Raw genomic sequence first — 12,014 nt, forward strand, 5'->3', positions numbered from 1 at the left:
GACGAGTGGTTGGCCACGGTGTTCGGGAAATTCACAAATGTGATCGAAGTTTATGAGTTTCGGTTTGATCTGAAACCCTCTTAAAATCAGGCCAAAACAGTGTAAAAACTACAGGAGAGGGGCACTAACCTTGTTGTGGGGATTGTGGTGGCGTTCGACGGCGACGTTTGAGGAGTTGGATGGCAGCATGGCGACGGTTCAATTTTGAATTTCTAGTTGAGATGGCACGCCAACTGAGGACCCCAACCACGATAAGATGCTACATATATGTAGAAATAAAATTCTAAAAACACAACTTAATATATGTTTCAAATTTCTAACAACAATGTTTCATTGAATAATATACATCTATTATTACTTTTGTAATGAAATATTTAGAAAGTATCAAGCGATCTTTTAGAAGGTCATCTTTCATTCTAGTATGTAAGCTATTTATCAAGTTTCATGTAAAATATATATATTTTTGTGTCACATTAAATATATAAGCTATAATTGAGACCTTAAATAAATCTTTTCTTGCTCAATGAAGTCTAGAGGATAAAACCTCTCAAGTATTTTTCATATTGATCATCAACTTAATTGATTTTTCTTGTATTTTCAATTTGAATTCCATATTAAAAAGCCTAATATTCTAATATTGTATAATAACAAAATTTGGCATACATATTTATAAGTTTATTATTTCTTCTAAACTTAGTTTTAACTTAATTTTAGTGGGGCCACATCCTTAAAAATAGATAATATATTGAAATTATACAAAATTTTCAGGGTATATATAGGAAACAAATTGGAGATAGGCACTTCTATGAATAATGAAATTTTAAGAAACTTTGGAGAGTATATGAGAATTATAAAGTTTTGGAGGGCCATTTTCTATATTTATAGAATTATGAATAAAATCTAGGAAATAATTTGAATTTTCAAAAACTTTTGGGGGGCTTGGCTAATTTTCTCTATTTTTTGAATGATAATATATATAATATGTTCGAATACTTTTTAAGACTCTTTTTGTATCCCAAACTGTAAATTACGTTCGTATGTTTTACCATTAACATTTAAAGAAACTTCTATAGTTCTACTAATCTTAAAGAACTTTTGAACACATTTTATACAATAAATGTTCTTACGAATGTTCAAACGTTAGTTGAGTTTTTTTTTTTTGAAGAGTCGGGATCACTTGTCCAGGTGGCCTCTCCCCAAATATATTATAAACCTCACTTATGGCAGAGGAACACTGTGGTTACAACTTGATACTTGGGGACACAACAACAAAGAAAAATCAATTTTGATGGTACCATGTAAAATAGCATTTAACCCAATCCACCGGCTGCTGACTGAACAAGTAAGACAAAGCAACAACGGGAGAAAAAAAAAACAAAAACAAAACAACAACAAAGCACCAACTAAAACCTAGAAACCAGAATTATTAACCTAAGACAAGCCAAGCCAACAATGAATTATAAACTTGAGACCAGAATCAACAACGAATTTGAGGCAAGCCCAGCCTACCCCTTTCAATAAGCGAGTTATCTGTTAGAAACTGTTAAGCACAAAAAGTGAAGAAGAGAGGAAACTGATTTGAGAAGAAAACTAATTCTCATTGATTGCTTTTGATTACACAAGGATCATATATATATATATATATATATATACACATTACAAAGAAAAGCAGGAAAGTAAAAAGAAGCTACTGAAATTCAACTTTTGATTATGTACACAACATCAATTCAGAACTTTTGTGGACAGTATGGTAGAGGTAGCTTTATGCATCGTGTCCCTCATGCTTCTTTGTGTGCAACCATGCATTTCCTTAGCTGAGGTTCTTGTTTTCTGTGCCATCACCTTTGCTGCTGCTGTTGCCTTTTTCTTTCCATGTACTGCAGCATACTTTATCAGCTTTATGCATGTCTTGAGTGCTGCAATGTATTTCAGGCATGCTTTGGTTGCTGTCCTTGTGTAGAACCATATTGCATTTTACTTTATTACATTGTATTTTGTAAGAGTATCAAGTCCCAGGAATCCCAAGTATTATTAACGCCCTGAGATCCCAACCTAGCAAGCAGATCAGCAGCAGAGTTTCCTTGTCTGTAGACATGCCTCAGTCTAAATTTAACTTGCTGCAGAATACCCATAAGGTCCTCCCAAAACTCTTCAAGGTACCAAACACCACAGGTTGATGAGTTGATCCAACTTATAACCACCTAAGAGTCCATCTCTATCTCCATTCTAAAAATCTGTTTATGCCGAATCAGTCTGAGACCATGTAATAAAGAAAGGAATTCAGCAACTGTGTTAGTACCATGCCCAACCTCAGCTACAAATGCTGAAATCATTCTCCCCAAAACATGTTTGATCACCCCTCCTACCCTGCCCTATCAGGATTACCTCGGCTACTCCCATCAACATTTAACTTATACCAGCCTATACTTGGTTTTTGCCAAGTGACAAGCCTAATAGGTTTCGCCATGTTTAGATGTTCGCGATAATATGGCCGCTTCTTTTTTTTACTTAAAAAACTGTCTTAAAATTAGACTAGCTAGTTTTCTCTCATGTTCAAACATTTTCTCTTGGATGCATTTGTAAAAGATCTATCATTTTTAGGCTAGCCCATGCTTGTTGCTCATGCTGGCTTGACTTGCACCGCCAGTTATGTGACATTATATTTTAAAGCTTGGCTTACACTACTAAATTTTGGCCATGTTTAGGTGCGTTGTCTATAAAAATCTCATCCAAAAATTCATGCATATATAATGTTCTTTTTGTTGTTGTTGTAACTATCGGTTTTCTGAATTTATAAAGTACTTTTGGTATTGTCGAAGAACCTTATTCTTCTCTAATGACCGAGCTGAGTGTAAGGGGTTTTTTCCTCCCTCTCTCTTAGCGGGCCTGAGAAGGGCAACTAAAGGAATAATAAACGAAGACCCAGCCTAGAACGAGTAGACTCTTTAGCTCGGCGGAAAGTAAGGGGGACCATCGATCCTCTGACAATGAGACATCGACGGACTGACAAGAACTCCAGCAGGGTAATGAAAATCGGGGAACCATGCCACATTAATGGCATAATTACCTGAACTATACGCCACATTAATGACGTCGTCAAAGAGTCACGCCGCATTAATGGACTCTGACAAAAGCAACAGTACGCTGGACACGAACTCCATGGGGACAGACACGATCTGTCCCCTCAGACTCCTGGTATAAATAGCAACTCCCAGGTATGAGAAACCTCGCTTTAATCCTTAGACTCTTTCACTTATTTACAAACTTCCAAAAGATAATACTGACTTTAGCATCGGAGACTCTCCGACCCCAATGCCACCCTAAATAATAAACTAATTGTTGTGGTAAAGTGAAGACATCATACATCAATCAAAATTCAATCATTCGGTGGTAGCGAGGACAAATCACTCTAGGCTAGAGATGTAAAAAATGAATGCATACCCTAACAGAGTAGAATCCATTTTCTCCAACTCACCAAAGGATCTCTTCAATTTATCCTCACTAAATGACCTTTTGGAATGTAATCATTGAGATAGCTAGCTTTAAGGCATTAATATTCCCATTAATTCAACTAGTCTCTATGTTCCTCGAATGGAATTTGTCTCGTTTGTTTTCATAACTTCTCTCAATTCATTTCATCTCATCTAATTATTACAGTTTTTCAAAATTCTCATACAAAATAAAATAAGCAATTCAGCTTTTTCAAATTCTAAAATAAAAATAATATTAAAAAAATATATTTTAACAATATTTTATTAAATTTTTTACTTTAATATATATCAACTCATCTCATCTCATCTGTGAAAACAAACGAGGCTATTTCTTGATTCAACTACTGAATATATTCTAACAATATTTGGTGTATTGCATTTTTCGTCTTTACTTTTATGCAACTTGATATATATCGCCTTTGTTTTGGGTACAGAATTTCACGTGTTCCATTCCTCTCATTCCCACCCATTACCTTTTCTTTTAATTAATGCGAATATTAATGTAATTGAGCATTCGTTTGTGGCATCTCAGGCCCTCTTGTACTACTGTTTTAGTTTAATGAAAATTTGCTAATAAGTATTGAATAAAGTTCTAGAGACCCACACAGACATTTGACAAAATGATTCTATGAAAGACTTTTCATTGAGACTCAGTTACAGATGATTTTTCAGAAGCATACAGAGTAGTGTACCAGACTTTATATAGAGCAATTTCCTAACAACTATTACAATGTAATTGGTCCACCTCAGCATTTTTGTTATGGGATTATTCCTTCTAGATGATTCTGTTAGCTTGTGAAGCACTCATAGTCTCATGCAAGGGTAAGTGCTGGTGAGAATCCCTCTACAATCAGGTTGTTGGTCCTGCTTTGGGTCATCACATTTTTATGTCTAAACATTCCTCCGCGATGCAAGCGGTACTTGACTGAGAGTGAGGCTTGATCGGAGTTGAGAAAACTGAGTTAAGGACAAAGACTTGGTAAAAATGTCATCAAGTTGATCTTTGGTAGAGATAAAAGAAATTTTAAGTGTTTTGGCAGCTACCCTATCTCTAACAAAATGATAATCAAGCTCCACATGTTTAGTATGAGCATGCAACATAGGATTCATCGATAGATATGTGGCACCCAAATTATCATACCACAAGGTTGGTGCTTCAACAAGAAAAATACCAAGTTCTTATAAGAGAGATTGCACCCACAAAACTTCACACGAGGCATTTGCTACAGCCTTATACTCTGCCTCAGTAGAGGACCGGGCTATAGTGGGCTGCTTCTTAGAGCCCCAAGAGATAATGTGAGAACCAAAATAAATGCAATACACTCTAGTAGACTTACGATCATCAAGGCACCGGACCCAATCAGCATCATAAAATGCACACAACTTTATGGAAGATGTACCAAAATGAAGGCCAAGGTTCTTGGTGAGATTTAAAATCAAAATATGCGTTTTATAGCTTGCCAGTGGGGGTAGCCATGGGTAATGCATCAACTGGCAGATTTTGTTAACAGCAAAAGCAATGTCTGGGCTAGTGAAAGCTAGATATTGGAGACTTCCTACGGTGCTTCGATACATATGAGGATCCTCAAAGGAGGGTCCGTCAAGTGTAGTTAATTTAACAGATGCTGAGAGAGGAGTAGAGATAGGCATAGATTGATGCATGTTTGTTCGAGTAAGCAGGTCAGCAATATATTTTGACTGTGAAAGATAAAGATCGAAGGAGTTCCGAAATACTTCTATTCCTAAAAAATAATGTAAGGCTCCAAGGTCCTTGCAAGAAAAGATGAATGTAAAGCAAGAATAAATTCAGATATCAACACAAAATTTGAACCCATAACAACAATATCATCAACATATATTAACACAAACAGGAACTCAGAGTTATTACGAAAGATAAATAAGCAATTGTTAGACTTAGAACTAGTGAAACCAAGATGAAGCAATCGATCAGTGAGCTTAGAAAACCGAGCCTGAGGGTCTTGTTTCAAGCCATAGATCGATTTCTTTAACTTACAGACATGATGTGGGAGATCTAGATTGACAAACCTCGGAGGTTGCTACATGTACACTTCATCTGCAAGGTCTCCAGGTAAGAACGCGTTCTGAATATCGAACTTGTGTAATGGCCATTTATGGGTGACAGCAAGGGAGATGATGAGTTGGATGGTGACCGGTTTGACAACCAGATTGAATGTTTCAATGTAATTGAGCCCAAGCTATTGGTAAAATCCCTTGGCCACAAGGCGAGCCTTGCGGCACTCAAGGGAGTCATCAGCCCAGTGCTTTGATTTTAAGACCCATATGGACCCAAGCAGATTATAGGAGGATGAAAAGGGACTAAATCCCGAGTGTGGTTCTGTAGAAAAAGCAGCAAACTCGGTAGCCATCGCTACCCTCCATTCTAGAAACCGAGATGCCTCGTTGAAAGACAAAGGTTTGTTTGGAATAGATGGAGAGGACATAGTAAGGGAGAGTGAGGGTTTAGATGGCCACGAGATGGTGCTGCCAGTGCAAATACGGGTACAAAATTTTTGCGATTTTTCTCTAGTGACATGGGATGATGAGGAAGAGGGGAGTAGGCGTTTCTAGATGTAGGAAGAGAGGAAGATGCTGCAGGAGATTTTGTGGGAGGAGGCGATGACTGAGAGAGGAGAGTAGGGTTAGGGTTTTTAGAAGGAGATGAAGTTGAGTTTGAAGGAGTGGGGCTCGCGAGTCTGGGTTGAAGGAGTGAGGTCAAAGAGGGGCTCTGTGAGGTAGACGTGGAGTTGGATCTAGGTTGGGCTGGGCTACATGAGTTGTGGCTGGGTAGGAAAGTTACAGACTGGATTAAGAAGAGAGGAGAAGTCAGTGTGGTCTGAGTTATAGGAAACTTGTGGGGTTGTGAGTGAGGAGTCTGAGTGGGCCTGAGTGAGAAAGGGGTAGACAGATTCATCAAAGTGGACATCACAAGAAATATACATATGGCCAGTAGGCAGATGAAGGCAACAATAGCCTTTATGATCAAGGTTATAACCCATGAAAATGCGTAGATGAGAACGAAAATCCATTTTGTGGCAACTAAAAGGTCGAAGATTGGGCCAACAGGCCACACCATAAACACATAAAAATTGATAATCTGGTATTTTCTTAAAAGGAATCTCAAAGGGAGATTTATCACAAAGAATTGGAATTGGCATTCAGTTTATTAAAAACACAGATATTTGAAAAGCTTCAGACCAATATTTATGTGGTACTGAGGGTTGAGCAAGTAGTGACAAACTAGTCTCTACTATATGACAATGACGACGCTCAACTGTAGCATTTTGAGCGTGGGAGTATGAACATGTAAGACGATGGGAGATGCCACAAGATCGAAGAATCCGATTAAGGGGACGAAACTCACCATCCCAATCATATTGAATAGAGATAGCATTAGTGAAAAAAGTGTTACTAACATAATGTAAAAAGGCCATAAAAATATTAGAGACATTGGATTTAGTTTGAAGAGGAAAAAACCAAATGTATTTAGAGAAGTCATCTACAACTGAATGATAAAATCAACAACCATTTGAGGAGAGCACAACAACAAGTCCCCAAACATCTAAAAAAAGAAGTTGAAAAGGTTTATGCGATCTAGATGGGGATGGAGGATGTGGTAATGCATGTGTTTTAGCTTGTGAACAAGCTAAACAACTATGAGGTACAAACTTATTAGGTACGGGAAGCTGAAATCTATGTAGAGTAAGTGCAGTGATCCAGGGGGATGGATGACCAAGTCAAGCATGCCAGTGTTGGATGGAAGTGCGTTCACCAAGAAAGGCTTGAGGAGATGATGTGAAGGATGTTGATGAAGTGGTGGGCGGCAGGGGAAGAACATAAAGACCATCCTTAACAGGACCGTGAAGCATCACCTCCTTGGTTTGCAAATCCCTCACAAGGAAACAAGAAGAATAAAATTCAAAGAATACAAGATTATCAACAATTGACTCGCAAAAATTAAATTCTTGGTAATTAAAGGAACATGTAAATGTTGATGAAGAATGTAATTTCCAAAGGGGGTATTGAGAAGAGCGAAGCCAATGTTTTGTATGGGAAGTGTTGTGCCATCTCCATTGCTGACTTGCTCAGGACCCTGATAAGGCATAGAGTCTAAATTAAGGTTTTCAAAATCTGAAGTAAAGTGATTTGTATCGGTAGTGTCGGGAAACCAGTAATTAGTGGAAGATCAAGTGGGTGGAAGGGAAGTTAAATTTGCTATAAAAGAGGAAGGTGGTGGGGATTGGTAGGATTGATTGAGACGATGATAGCATGTAAGGGTCGTATGGCCTAGTTTGTGACAAAGTTGGGACACAGGCCTTGAATCAGAATGGAAAAAGGGAGATTGAGAGGGCTGAGCCAAAGGTGAACCTCGACCTATCCCTCGACGATGACGCCACCCCCCACGAGAGAATCCATTTCTGCCTCTATGAAAATTACCAACTGCCATGGGAGACCTGGAGGCAGTGTTTGTAAAGATGGAACCAACCAAAAGAAGAGATTGATTTTGGTGGGCTAAACGGGACTCGTGATTTAGCAAATAACTGAAGATTTGGGAAGGAGTGAGAGGCTCAGGTCGAGTAGTGATGGAGGTAACGACAAATTTGTAATCGGAACCTAACCCAGCAAGAAGTTATACAATAAATTGTGAGGAAGATAGTATGGTCGGCAGCACTAAGGGACCTTGAGAGGGACTGAGCTTTGTTGTAGTAGTCTGTGATAGACTAGGAACCCTTCTTCAAAGTAGCTAGTTGAAATTGTGTTTGAATGAGATGGGCAGAAGAGTGGGTAGCATAAATACTTTGAAGAGTTGACCACACTGCATGAGAGGTATTACATTCAAGAACTTGTGCAAGCACAGTGGGTGATAAGGAAGAGTTTAGAGCAGATACTATTAATTGGTCTTGAGGCACCCATTGAGTGTAATCGGGGTTCACATAGCCATTAAGAGTAGCAAGAGGAGGGGGCAAAAAACCATCAACATAGAAATAGAGTTGATGACCTTTGAGCAAGTAGACTATCTGGGCTTTCCAGAGGAGATAATCTTCATTAGAGAGCTTGATTGTGATTGAGTGATTCGCAACGGTGACAATGGTAGAGTTAGCAGGAGTAGCTTGAAATGTAGAAGAGTTTGTATCGAAGGAAGGATTGACACACTCCATGAAACCGAAAGGAAAAAAAATGAGCTCAAGGAAGATGAAGGCGTTGGCCTTTAATGTGCTCTAGATACCATATTGACTAAAGTTCCAGAGACCCACACAGACGTTTGACAAAATGATTCTATGAAATAGACTTTTCATTCAGACTAGGTTACAAATGACTTTTCATAAGAATACACAGTAGTGTACCAGACTTTATATAGAGCAATATCCTAACAACTATTACAATGTAATTGGCCCACCTTAACATTTCTGTTATGGGATTATTCCTTGTAGATGATTCTGTCAGCTGGTGAAGCACTCACGTGAGGGTATGTGCTGGTGAGAATCCCTCTACAATTAGGTTATTGATACTGCTTTGGGTCATCATATTTTTCTGTCTTAATGATAAGAAAGATATACTTATATTATTGACCGGTCTTTTTGGCATGTAACACACATACATAAGTGTCGATAGATGTGAACAGTAAAATTGTCGTCCTCAGTGCATTCCATCCGCTTTTTGAGTATTTTTACTTTTCTATCCTTTTATATTTTTCTTTTGTGTCTGTTTACATAGGGATAATTTGGTCTTTTTACTGTGGTGGTGTCACGGGGCTGTAGATTTTGCTTTTTTTTACTTTCCGGCTTTTTATTTGCTTTTGTTTTTGTGAGTTTTGACTTTTCTATCATTTTATGTTTTATGCTTTTGTGTTTGTTTACATAGGGATGATTAGTCTTTTTACTTTATTGGTGTCAGGGGTTGCAGGCTTTGCTTTTTTTTTTTTTCCCCTTCCGCCTTTTCATTTACTTTCCATATTCTCTCTTTCTTTTATCTTCTCTTTTTCGCCTTTTCTTCGTCTTTCTCTTTCTTCTTTTTTCTTCCGCTTTCTCTCGGTTTCTCTGTTGGCCGTTTCTGTTCGTCTTCTCTCATTTTTGTGTTTTAACTTCTGTGGTTTCTCTTCAGATTTTTTCTCTGTAAGGTTAGGATTTTTTTCCCCCGTCTTCGTTCTGGTTGTCTTGTGGGTTTTTTTCCCTTCCTGCAATTGGTTCGCATTTTTTGTTGCATTTTTTCGTTTTCGTTTGGTTTGTTTTGTGGGTTATTTTTCCCTCCTAATGTTGGTTCACATTTTTTTTACTATTTTTGAGGGAATATATTTTTTTTATGGGGTCGTTCTGGATTTTTGTTCGGGTTGTTTTGTGGGTTATTTTTTTCCTCTTGCTGTTGGTTCACATTTTTGGTATGATATGAGTTTGTATGTTTTTTTTTGCATTGTTTGTCAATGTTTTTTTTCCCACAGTCTCTTCAAGTTTGTTCTCTGGAAGGTTTGGTTTTTTTTTTCTCATTTTCGTCTGGGTTGTTTGGTCGCATTTTTGGTAAAAAATTATATTTTATTTTTATTTTTTTGCTCTCTTGCTGTTGGTTTGCATTTTTGTTCTCTGCAATGTTGGGGTTGTTCTGAATATTCGTTCGGGTTGTTTTGTGGGTTATTTTTTTGCTCCAGCTATAGGTTCGCCTTTTTTGTTGCATTTATTGTATGATCTGACTTTGTATATTTTTTTTGCATTTATTGTCAAAAAAGTTTCTTTTTTCCATGGTTTCTTAATTTTGTTCTCTGCAAGCTTGGGATTTTTTTTTCTTTGTTTTTGTCCAGGTTGTTTGGTCGCATTTTTGGTAAAAAAATTGTACTTTTTTTGCCTTTTTTGTCTTTTTTTTTTTGCACGGTCTCTTCTCTCTGCAAGGTTGGGATTTGTTTGTTTTTGTTTTGCACTAGCTTCATGTGAGTCCCTATATTTCTCATGCGGTTTTATTCATCTTCTGTCTTCGGATTTGTGTATTTTTTTAGATTTTTTTTTTAGAATGTGTATTTTTCGTGGGTTTCCATGAGGTTTTTGTGTTTTATCTTTTCTCATGTAGTTAGACATTTGTTCGTGTGTTCTGGTATGTTTGTTTGTATTTTTATAGTCCAGTATTGGGTATTTTGTATATTGTGGGTTTTGATACTCTCGATTTTTGCTATTTTTTTACTAAACAAAATATTTTTTTGTGTTGTTTTTTTATGCTTTTAAATGTTTGTTGGTCTTTGGAGTTTTGTATTTTTTTGGTTTTGGGTTGTGTATTTTTTTGGATCTTTTTGAGAATGTGTCGTTTTTTCGTGGGTTTCCATGAGCTTTTTGTGTTTTAAGGGTTACATGTTGTGGATTTTCTGTATGCTTTTGTAGAAAAGTATATCTTTCTCTCTGGTATGTTTGTTGGTATTTCTATAATCCAATATTGGGTATTTTGTATATTGTGGGTTTGGATGCTCGGTTTTTTGTATTTTTTGCTAAATTTTTTTTCGTGTTGTTCTTTTTATGCTTTTGAATGGTTGTTGGTCTTCAGAGTTTTTTTGGTTTTGGGTTTGCTTTTTCTCAGTTTTCTGTATTTTTTGTGTGAGAAGATCGATTTTTTGTGTCCTTTGTTGTTTTTTCAACTTAGTTATGGCTTTTCTATATAATCTTTTTTATATTTCAGTATTGTAAGGTTTGTGTTTGGCTGTGTTATTATTTGTGATCTATAGATTTGTAAGAAAATTTAATTTTTCTTATGATCCGACGTTGTATCTTTTTTTTCGTAATGTAATGTTGGTTTTTGTTTTTGGCTCATTGATTTGCGCATGCAATTTGGTATTTACATTTTTTCTATAAAGTTGGTTTTTGTTGGTTAATAGGGCTCCATCGATATGGTAGGGTAATCCTCACTTGGATCTCCATATTACGTACTTTACACAAAAAGCAATTAGGTTTTGGGTAGGGTTTTGCAGCCATTCGATGAGAATAGCTCTTTGTTTACGCTTATTGTCAGTGTTTGCTTGATTTTAAGCTCCATTTTTTTATGCATTCGATATAAATGCAATGGATGTGAATGCTTTTATTTAGCATTATTGTGATTAGCATGTTGTTTGGTTGTTGTTTTACATAAATATGTGAATTTGTCAGTTCTGTTACATTGCTTTGTGGTGTGATTCTGTTTGTTCTTAAAAAAAAAATTTTATTTTTCAAATTAGTTATGGCTTTTTTATATAGTCTTTTTTATGATGCAGCATTGTAAAGTTTGTATTTGGGTGTATTATTACCTGTGATCTATAGATTTGTGACAAAATAAGATTTTTCTTATGATTCAATATTGTACCTTTTTTTCATAATGTAATGCTGGTGTTTTTTTTTTTTGGTTTTGTGATTTACATATGCAATCTTGTATTTTAATTTTTGTTGTAAGGTTGGTTTTTGTTGGTATAGATCAAATGTTTTTAAATTTGTTTTGTAGAGTTTGAGTTGTGTGGAGTTAATTTTTTCAGGCACAATGCAGTGTTGTATTTTTCGGTTTATA

Source organism: Juglans regia, chromosome 4, assembly GCF_001411555.2.
Source record: "Juglans regia cultivar Chandler chromosome 4, Walnut 2.0, whole genome shotgun sequence".
Lineage (NCBI taxonomy): Eukaryota > Viridiplantae > Streptophyta > Magnoliopsida > Fagales > Juglandaceae > Juglans > Juglans regia.